Source organism: Neophocaena asiaeorientalis, unplaced genomic scaffold (genome assembly GCF_003031525.2).
Source record: "Neophocaena asiaeorientalis asiaeorientalis breed wild unplaced genomic scaffold, Neophocaena_asiaeorientalis_V1.1 scaffold1105, whole genome shotgun sequence".
Lineage (NCBI taxonomy): Eukaryota > Metazoa > Chordata > Mammalia > Artiodactyla > Phocoenidae > Neophocaena > Neophocaena asiaeorientalis.
In genome coordinates this window covers 246179-257222 of record NW_020174552.1, presented here as the reverse complement: position 1 = coordinate 257222, position 11044 = coordinate 246179, and the positions used below count along the sequence as shown (strand labels likewise).

The window sequence follows — 11044 nt, the reverse complement described above, 5'->3', positions numbered from 1 at the left end:
TTTTGATTTCCATTTGCATGGAATATCTTTTTCTTGAGTCTGCCATTAGCCCCACCAAAGAGCGGGGTAGGCTCCAGCTGTGTGATTTTGGACAAGGTTCTTGCATCTCAGTGTGCTTACCTTTCAAATGGAGTTAATAAGAATAATTTCCGCTTCCTAAGGTTGTGAATATTAAATGCTGCTGTAAAGCCCTTTGTAAAGTACTTAGAATACAGCACTTACCCTCTAAATGTTTATTCCTTTCTGTCTACTTGGTAAAATAAAGACTGTAACAATTTTTGGATTAGGAAGAATAATTGTGAATGGTCCAATGCAGAGAGAGAAGGATTTGTCCTTAAATCAGTTTTCTTCCTGCCTTTACACAGGGATCATTCTCTTATTCATTGACCTTTGTCATGAAGCTTCACCTTCTTCATGAATAATAAATGTGCAATGATTCTGTTAACATTTGCCAACCAATGAGGGAACATTGCTCTAATGATCATAGAATCAGGAATGATCACAGAGGCTGGGTAATCAGTATTGTAATCCCTATTGTACTCTGCCTGGAGTTTTTCATCTGCCTAGCCAGACATCATGTGGACAAGGTCAAATCCAGAACACATTATGCAGGATAAATTATTTACAATCCTGTCTCTAAAAGTGGACCTCATCTGTGACCTAATTAACACTCCAACTCTAAACCACATGTGGAGATCTTTTTTAAAGGGGTAGGCTTAGTGAAAACAGGAGAAAATATTGAAAAACATTAGGCAGAACGTATTGATTCACACAACTTTTTTTTCCCTTCTCCTTTTTACAGATATTTTAAGGTTATACCAAACAGAGGGAAGTTATGCAGTTACAGTGCTTAGAATCTGGGCAAGAAAGCAGATAGAACAATGTCCCAAGCTTTCTTTCAGTATCTAGTCTCTGAATCCATGGTTAAAAACAAAAAGCTGTTAAAGAGCTGTGAATAGTGGTTAAGTACTCTTCATTTACCTTCAGCATTCTATAACAATGAAGCTCAGTTTACAATTTTATAATTCTCTTACTCAGCTTCCAGAATGTTCCACATTTGTTGAAAACTACAAACAAACATATCCAAGAATCCCAGTGAATGCCAAGCAGCATAAACACAAAGAAAACCACATCAAGGCACTGCGGAATCAAATTTCTCAAAACTAGTGATGCAGAGAAAATCTTAAGTTAAGACTAATCACTGGTTTCTCATCAAAAACTATGCAAACCAGAAGATGGTGGAACAACATCTCTAAAGCATGGGAAGAATGCTTTCAACTCAGAATTTTATATCCAGTGAAAATGTCCTTCAAAGATGAAGGCAAAATGAAGACATTTCAGATAAGCTAAAGCCAAGCGCATTCATCACTAGTGAACTTGTACCACAAGGAATGCTAAAAGAAGTTCTTCAGGTTAAAGGAAAATGATACCAGATGGACACAAGAATCTATGCAAAGGAATGAAGAGTACCAGAAATGGTAAATGTGTGCGTCATATAAAAGACATTTTTCTTGTTCTTAATGTCTTTATTTTATTTTTTCTCTTTCTGTTTTTGTGCCAGTACCACACTGTCTTGATTACTGTAGCTTTGTAGTATAGTCTGAAGTCAGGGAGCCTGATTCCTCCAGCTCCGTTTTTCGTTCTCAAGATTGCTTTGGCTATTCGGGGTCTTTTGTGTTTCCATACAGATTGTGAAATTTTTTGTTCTAGTTCTGTGAAAAATGCCAGTGGTAGTTTGATAGGGATTGCATTGAATCTATAGATTGCTTTGTGTTAGTAGAGTCATTTTCACAATGTTGATTCTTCCAATCCAAGAACATGGTATATCTCTCCATCTATTTGTATCATCTTTTAATGTCTTTAAAAGATACCTAACTACTTAAAGTAAGAGTAACAACAGTATATTATGGGATTTATAACATTTGTAGAAGTAGAATGTATGAGCACAAGAGCACAAAGAATGGGGGAGATGGGATGGACGTATACTGTTATATGATTCTTACAGTATATGTTAAATGCTATAACCTTTAAAGTAAACTGTGGTAAGTTAAAGTTGTATATTGTAAAGCTCAGAGCAATGACTAAATTTCTTAAAAAGGTATAACTAATAAGTCAATAGAGGAGATAAAATGAGTTCATAAAAAATAATCCAAGGGAAGACAGGAAAAGAGGAAAAAAGGAATAAAGAACAGATGGGACAAACAGGAAGTGTGGGACTGCTGTTGTTTCTGATATCTTATACCTATCAGGTAAGAAATCACAAAAGGAGTAGGGAGGGGAAATAAAGCAATTTATTCAAATTGTATATTTGAACACTAAGGACTGTTTGTTTCTCCTAAAGGTAACTTAAATTTGGAATCCTTTAAAAATATGAACGATAGGTCTTCGCTTGCTTTTAAGGACAAGGAGTATATTTGTTAAGTTGAAGGAGAGTGAAAATGAAAATGGGAAAGAATATTAATAAACCACTTAACTAAGAAATGAAAAAAGAAAAAGAAATCACCAAAGGAAACACCTAAAACATTTTATATTTACCTCTCAAAAATGGAATGAGGGCTTCCCTGGTGGCGCAGTGGTTGAGAGTCTGCCTGCCAATGCAGGGGACACGGGTTCGTGCCCCGGTCCGGGAGGATCCTGCATGCCGCAGAGTGGCTGGGCCCGTGAGCCATGGCCACTGAGCCTGCGCATCTGGAGCCTGTGCTCCGTAACAGGAGAGGCCACAGCAGTGAGAGGCCTGCGTACCAAAAAAAAAAAAAAAAAAGGAATGAAATAAAGAATAAGTAAGCATGATATCCAGATTCCCACAGATGGAATTCAGTAGCTTTTGTTGATAACATCAACTATATTCTGATTCATTCAGCATTGAAATCAGTTTCTGTTTATCATGATAAAAGAGATTATTTTGGTTCAGAAGTGCCAGCAACCTGGCACAACTTGGATACATTTGAAGGAAGGAACAGATCAGGCAAAGGAGTGTTGGGAAAAGGAGACCTGAGGTGCTCAGTGCTGTCACATTGGGTAGTGGCATTAGAAATCAAGTGAGATTAGGATAGGCTCTGAAAGTGAAATTTAAAATCGAGCAGAGATATTCAAATTGTATCCTAGGCCAGTTAATATTTGACTATAAACTGACTGACTGTATTAACATACCTAAAGAGAAAAGGTATATCTTATAACAACCTTAATCATTGTATCAGTTAGGAATGCTTTTGACTACAGCTAACAGAATAACCTACTTACAGTAGCTTAAGCCATGAAAACTTAAAAAACTCAATTAGAAGACTGGAGGTAGCCAGTTTCCGGGCTACTTCAGCAATTAACCATGTTACAGAGGAACTGGGCTTTTAAAACTCTTCCACTCTGCCAATTATTCTCAACTCATCGCTTGAACATAAAAGGGCTGCAGTAGCTCCAAGCATCATTTCCTCACATCTGCATCCTAAACAGGGAGGGAAGGTCAGGAGCTAAAATCTTTCTCTGGCTGAGGCTCTGTCTGTTTATCTGGAAAGCAACATCTTTATTAGAATACTCCAGAAGTCTTCCCTTTATGTCTTATCAGACAGTACTGGGTAATACGGCTACCCATGGCTGCAAGGGAGGCTGGGACAGTGAGTATTTGGCACAGGGGAACAGAGATGCTATGTTTGGCCAAGATGAATTGTGATTCGTTCTTTGAGGTTGAGCATGTTGCTGCCCTGAACAAAATTGGGATGCTGTTAGCAAGGTATTACAAGGGAATAGCTGTAGTCTGGGCAACTAAATGTATCTACTAGGATCAGTCCTGGAAGCATAGGATAAGAATCTCAGACGCCAAAATTGGCGCCTCCTGCTCTGGCACTGTAGTGGAACCAGAATACCCTGATGCAAGAACTCCAGTAGCTGAATCTTGAGATCAGTCTTTGCATATTGTGGAGATGGATAATTAAGTTTCTCCTTATTCATTCATTTAATAGATTTTTATTGAATCAGGTGTTGTTATAGACGCTGGAATTTTAGCAGTGAAAAAATCAGACAAAAATGTCCTCATGGCGCTTACATTCTAGTGAATGTGTCTTAGCTGAATGCAACTGATTCCTTGCTTATCAGTAAATTTTCTGATTACGACCGGGTTTCTCATGCCCCCCAAGCAGTCTCACATCTAATTATGAATTAAGAAATTGGTATTCTTATTTCATGTATCAGTCTCTTGGTTGATGTGAGTCTTCCTAAGGACATAGATTCACCTTTAGTGAAGTGACAACTCAAGTTTCTGACTTGCACATCTCAGGGCTAGTACCTGAACCATGGTAAATTCAACAAGGCATTTCAACGCTGTGAGCCATTGTGGAAGACAGAGAGCTACACAGCTTTCTCCAGTTAATAATCCAATAGTGCATGTTTTCCCTATTTGGAATGTTTAGGCTTATTCATATGTGTGAAAGGGATACAAGAAGGAAATATTAAATTATAAACATTGAAATCTATCAAAAAAAAAAAGTCCTGACCTTGAAACCATGATTTGTGCAATGTATTATGAATGAATTGGATTCAGATTCATCCTCAGGGGCTTCCCCCCCTAGTGGCGCAGTGGTTGAGAATCCGCCTGCCAATGCAGGGGATACCGGTTCAAGCCCTGGTCCGGGAAGATCCCACATGCCGCGGAGCAACTAAGCCTGTGCGCCACAACTACTGAGCCTGTGTTCTAGAGCCCACGAGCCACAACTACTGAGCCCACGTGCCATAATCACTGAAGCCTGTGCGCTTAAAGCCCATGCTCTGTAACAAGAGAAGCCACTGCAGTGAGAAGCCCATGTGCAACTACGAAGACCCAACACAGACAAAAAAAAAAAAAAATCATCCTCAGAGGATTCAAGGTTAAAAAAATTTCCTATTCATGGACATTTAGATTGTTTCCTTTTTTCCCTCCCTGCCATTTCAAACAATGCTATTATGAACATTCTTGTATATGTCCTTGAGTACAGGAGCAGTAATTTATAGGGTACTTGCCAAGGACTGGAATGCTGGGTCAAAGCATATAATATTTGGATTCAACTTTATGAAATAGAGCCAAATTGTTCTCCAAAGTGATTCTGCCATTCACAACTTCTACCAGCAGTGAATGAGAGTTCTTAGCGCTCTCCATCCTCACCAACAGTTGGTAATTTCACTTCATGGTTTTTGCTTATCTGATGGGTATAAAATGGTATCTTACTGTGGTTTGAATTTTATTAATGTGATATTGATCTTTCCATATGTTTATTGGCCATATATTTTTTCTTCTATTGAATTGCCAATTCAAGCAAGTTCAGAATTTTTATACTTTCATGGTGAATTTTTTCTATTCTCACGTTTGTGCCTCTTTATTTTTATAGTGGTTTTTTATTTAAAGTACATTTTTTATGAAATAAATACAGCTAATACAGCTTTTTTTGTTAAATATTTACCTGCTATGTCTTTTCTCCCAATCTTGACTTTAACGTTACTGTATTATACCGAGAACAGGCAAGTAGGAATGGTCCACCCCAGTTACAGAAAATAAGGGCCCTGTAGCCCTGGTACCAGGTTGCATCTGGTTTTGAATTTCATGCTTGTTTCTGTCCCCTTATCACTTACTGTTTCCATGGTGGACAGGACCAAGGGGTGGATGAGAATGATATGTATGTAAGGATCTAGCCAATAAATGAGACAGACTCAGATCCACCTGAAAGGATCAAATTAAATAGTAATAAGTTCTGAATCTATTTTTGCTAAAACACAGTGGAAAGGAAAGAAGTAGAAATAGAGTTTCCTTATTTACTGGCTTGAGATAGAAAAGAGTCCTGGATTAGGAAAATTAACATTCAGATATAGGATTCTGAAATGACGAATTTCAAAACATTTTGTTTACAGTATGTTGGGGAGCCATTTGATGCTAACACATCCATTAAGTTAGAACCATGTGTCATTACTTTATAATTTAGTAAAGTAAAAATTAGATGTAGAATACATTTGTCCACATGGGGAAACAAACCAGAAAGGGAGAAATATTGGCTGAAGGCTTAGAAAATGCTGAATATGTACATGAGAGGGGAACTTGAGGATTATGATTTGAGGCCTTGTGATCACCTAGTTTTCGAGATGCCTTCTCATTTCCCAGTTTGGTTCCTCTGACCGTGCAGAATCCCCTGATTCCAGCAGCGATTGCTGTTATACATGGCTGGGATCATGAGTCTACTTCCCCAGATCTACCCGCATCATCAGTTTTTCAGGGCAAGTCTGGGGTATAAGACTATGTCCTCTGGTGAAGGACACCATTCACTGCGCGTCTGGTAATAGCTATTTGGGAAGTTCTTGCTAGCCATTTTGATTTTTGGGAAAGTTACTTAATGCCTGTAAACCCTGATTTTTCCTTATCTGTAAAATGGGAATAATGGGAATACCGATCTCCTATGGTTGTTGTGAGGATTAAACAAGATAATTGAGCAATAAGTTCTCAACAAATAATATTATCCTTACTGCTATTCCCTCTTTGTTCAACAAATATTTATTATAGATTTTCAACGTGTTAGGCACTGAGGTAAGTACTCAATACATGGTAGCTATCATACTGCTATTTAGCCATCTCATCAATCCATATCATTATATAATTACAGGGTATCAGGCACTGTGCCAAGTTTAGGAGCCAGTAAATAAAGACAGAACCTTCAAGACTCTGGATAAGCTTTTCTGGTTCTACCAATGGGAATCCTCTTCTCCCTTATGAGTTCTTTGGAATTCTTCAATGATATCTTCTCTGCAGTGAAAGAGATCACTGTCAGATGCCTTCCTACAGTGTGCCAGGTTCTGGCTGACTATAGGATGGAAGAGGGGTATAAAGGATGTGAAAAGCTTTTGCTCCACATAGGCAAGTGGCAGATAACCTGCTCCTGATGGGGCTTTTGCTTTTGCTTCTCCTTTCCTTTCCTTTTCCTATCCCTATCCCTATCCCTTTCCCTTTCCTTTCCCAGAACCTAGTGTACTAGGGAAAAAGTTCTGCCGAAGTACCAGGGGAAAAACTCTACTGTAACAGGAGAAAAGAATATAGACACAGAGCAACACAGACCAGAAGAAAGTAGTGGACTTGCCTTTTTACAGCCCACAGGGGAAACGCAGCTCTTCAGCCTTCTTCCACTCCATAGCCTTCAGCTGGGTGTCAGTCATCCAGTTCCTTCTGGATGAGACAGGCCAGGGGTTAGAAAAGGATTGAGGATTTCCTTGGGCTTGAATCCTGCAAGTAAGTAGAAGGGGGGAGAAAAGAAAGAGGCCCTTACCATGGTTACAAAAAATCAGACCTTTCCCACTGCCAACATTCATGTGCTTTCAGGCGTTGTAATGTTACAAAGAGTTGCTGTCTCTTTCCTTACTAAATGCCTACTTCTGTTAATCAAGCTTTCCTAGAAGATGCCAGACCCCAAGAATAGGGATGAGAGAGGGAGGGAAAAAACAATCCTTTATGGCAATAAGAAAAAAAGTTATTTTTAATTTAAAAACATCTCAAAGGGTTTAGATTAATGCATGGATAATAGATTGGTTAAATTAAATTTAGGATGCTGGGAGGCTAGCTTTTGAGGTTGACATTTACATGGTTCTCCCATATAATAAATCATCCTTTTTTTGTTTTTACTCTGATGGACTCAATCTTTAATTGGATGGATTGTGAATATGATCTGTAATGTGGACCCTTTTGTTTTTATGTTATGCTCTTGTGGAAGGTTCTTTAAATGCAATGCAGCTGGTTTTTGAAGCCTGGGTTAGGACTAAACCAGCCGTTGAAGGTGGGAGCATTGCTTACCATTCCTGTCCTTCCATTACTGCTTGAGAGCTGGTTTCCATCATCCAATCAGTTAAATCTTAACTAAATATTGAGAATTAACTTTGTGCTCAGACTCGAAATTTAAATGATGACTCCTGCCTTCAAGAAGCTTACAATATCATTGGAGTTCCGTGATGGACACTTTAAATAATTAAAGAAATAATACAAAGCAAAGTATAATTAAGTGATAAGTTGTCAGATACAGACTTAGTGAAATAGAAATGTAGAGAAAGTGAAAGTTAATGATTACAGGAGTCAGGAAATCCTCTTAGAAGAAGTTGGACTTCAGTTGGGCTCTGCGAATCCAGGAAGGGAGGAAAGTACTCCATGAAGAGAGTACGACATGAACAGACCAGAGAAAGAAACCAGAAAGTTCAGAGCCTTAGCTTCCTCATCTGGGAAATGAGTCAGGAAGCCAGACATGAGCCCCTGTGTGGCAGAGACTGTCGTTTTCAGTTTCGTGGCTCCAGCATCAAAGCAGTTTCTCTCATAGAGTAGGCATTTGATACGTGTGTCTTGACTTGAACAAACATGACATATGAAGGGGATGGTTTGGAGATTTGTCTACCCAGGGCCAAAGTTCATGTTAGCAAGCAATGAATCTCCCTCAGGAATCTGGGGCTTGGCTCTGAACCATCCTGAGAGAGTCACATTACTTCTCCCTGGGCGTGGAGCTAAGTCCTCTGAGAATACAGCGAAAGGATGTCTTGCTTATGCAACTCATTTCCTCTGAGGACACATAGCCCTGGTTGCCTCCAGCATAAGTTTCACCTGGGTTGGGGATGATGGTGACATTGGTAGGTTACTCAGGGAAATTGCTTGCCAGGAAATGAGCAGCTGGGCCATCGGTACATTGATACCTGACCACCTTCCATGGATGCCTTTAATTAAAATGACATTTTATTATTTTTTTAACGATTTATTTATTAGTATTATTTTATTATTTGATTTTATTTTTGGCTGCGTTGGGTCTTAGTTGTGGCGTGTGGGCTCTTCGTTGTGGCGCGTGGGCTTCTCTCTAGTTGCGGCATGCAGGTTTTCTCTCTCTAGTTGTGGTGCACGGGCTCCAGGGCGAGTGGGCTCTGTAGTTTGTGGCACACGGGCTCTCTCGTTGAGGTGCGCGAGCTCAGTAGTTGTGGCGCGTGGGCTTCGTTGCCCCGCGGCATGTGAGATCTTAGTTCCCTGACCAGGGATCGGGTCCACGTCCCCTGCATTGGAAGGCGGATTCTTTACCACTGCACCACCAGGAAGTCCCTAAAATGACATATTTTAATTAGCCATGTATGTGTGATAATGTGAGACAGAAGAACGAACAAACACGTTTCCATTTAATTATTTGGGAAGCGTTCTTAGCCTATTTATAAAAAGTGTATTTATGAAACTGGAAAATTCAATTTAGGTTATTTAGTCTCTTTTTCTCTAAGGGAAGAACTCTCAAATGTCACCTTCTCTTGTGGCTCTACAGGCCACTATCCTGTCTCCTCACCAAGACTCCTCCAACACTGCATACCAGCAGAATGCATTATTTATATTGCTTCCTCTGAGATCTTATGGCACATTATTCACTGGAGCAGTTATCACAGTGCATTTGACCACATTTCTGTTTTTTCCTCTCTGGGTGGTGGATTCCTGGAGGTCAGGAACTCTCTCTGTTTGATCTTTGTAGCCTTAGCACCCAGCAAAGCACCTGGCATATAGTAGGTGCTTAATAAATGGATTAAATTAATATATTGGCTTTATTGGTTTTTAAAATAAATTTATTTATTTATTATATTTATTTTTGGCTGTGTTGGGTCTTCGTTGCTGTGCGCGGGCTTTCTCTAATTGCGGTGAGTGGGGGCTACACTTCGTTGTGGTGCGCGGGCTTCTCATTGCGGTGGCCTCTCGCTGCAGAGCACAGGCTCTAGGCGCGTGGGCTTCAGTAGTTGTGGCACGCGGGCTCAGTAGTTGTGGCGCACGGGCTTAGTTGCTGCGCGGCATGTGGGATCTTCCTGGACCAGGGCTCAAACCCGTGTCTCCTGCATTGGCAGGCGGATTCTTAACCACTGCGCCACCAGGGAAGCCCTCTATTGATGATTTTTTAAGAATTTAAGATAGAATTCATCAGAAAAATTCCTCCTGTTCATTATCTTGACTTTATCTGAGACTGTAAGAGCCTCTTGGCCAAGTAAAAGCTATCCCCAGAACTTGTTTTCAGGGGATTCTAAAATGATTTCTCTCCAAGAGCCTCCAGGAAAGAAAACAGCCCTGCCAACACACCTTGATTGTAGCCCACTGAGTCGTGTGTTAGACATCTGACATCCAGAACTGTAAGATAATCAATCTGTGTTGTTTTAACCCACTAAGTTTGTGGTAGTTTGTTACAGCAGCAATAGGAAGCTAATATAGTGGGTGAGGAAAATACTGTCCAAATCACATTGTTCAGGAATAATTCACTCTTGCTGTATCAGGAGTATTTTGCGTATTCCTCAGTTAATGTCATATTATATTGATTTACTTCCGTGTTCTCGCTCTCGTAGGCTGTGTGCCTCTCCTGGTGCAAGACTGTGCTTTTTTTCATATCTGTATTCTTAGTGCCTCAAACGTCATTGAATCTCTGTGTGTTTCTATAGTGACAAAGGATGAAGTGGGGAGGCACGTGGGGCGGAGACCTGTTGATGGTGGCGTCAGCATTAGGGAGGGAAATTGCGAGAACTGGCGGGGACCGGATGGGCTGACGATAGTTCTCAGCGGTGTGGGCTGGCAGGGCTGGAAGGCAGAGAATCTGCAGGTTCACTGCGGGCATGACGAGGAAGTGCTCAAAGCAGCTTGATTTCCATGGGGCTCTCGGTCCGGGAATGATTGAACAGACTTCTGAGTCTCCCGCATACGCCTCCTCAGTAGTGAACCCCTCTCTGATTCCGTCCCACCCACTCCCTCACCCAGAGTGTTTCTCAACGCTTATAGTCCCATACAGGAAGGCACAGACTTCAGTTAGAATTGGAGCAGCTCCAATCACTAAATTATTCAATTTGGGCTTCCTGCGAGTGACACTGTTTCTGTAGTTTCCCAACACTAGATTTCAGTACGTTGAGGGGCCCTGAATGTGCCCTTTAATAGCAAAACCAAACTCTGGCAGGCTTGGCCTGAGACATTTATTCTAGTACATTAAAGCAGATTGCTCTCAGTGTGTGTGTGTGTGTGTGTGTGTGTGTGTGTGTGTGTGTATCTAATTTTATATAAAAAAGAGAGTCT

At 40.4% G+C, this 11044-nt stretch overlaps 1 long non-coding RNA gene across 1 annotated transcript in view; it reads left to right on the top strand.

The window, feature by feature from the left end:
• The first annotated feature begins 1047 nt into the window (after window positions 1-1047).
• LOC112407932 (uncharacterized) overlaps window positions 1048-11044 on the top strand; it is a 25347-nt gene continuing 15350 nt past the window's right edge. Inside the window, exon 1 of the long non-coding RNA XR_003004859.1 lies at window positions 1048-1478. This is a non-coding gene — a long non-coding RNA (uncharacterized LOC112407932). The remainder of the gene's footprint in view (window positions 1479-11044) is intronic.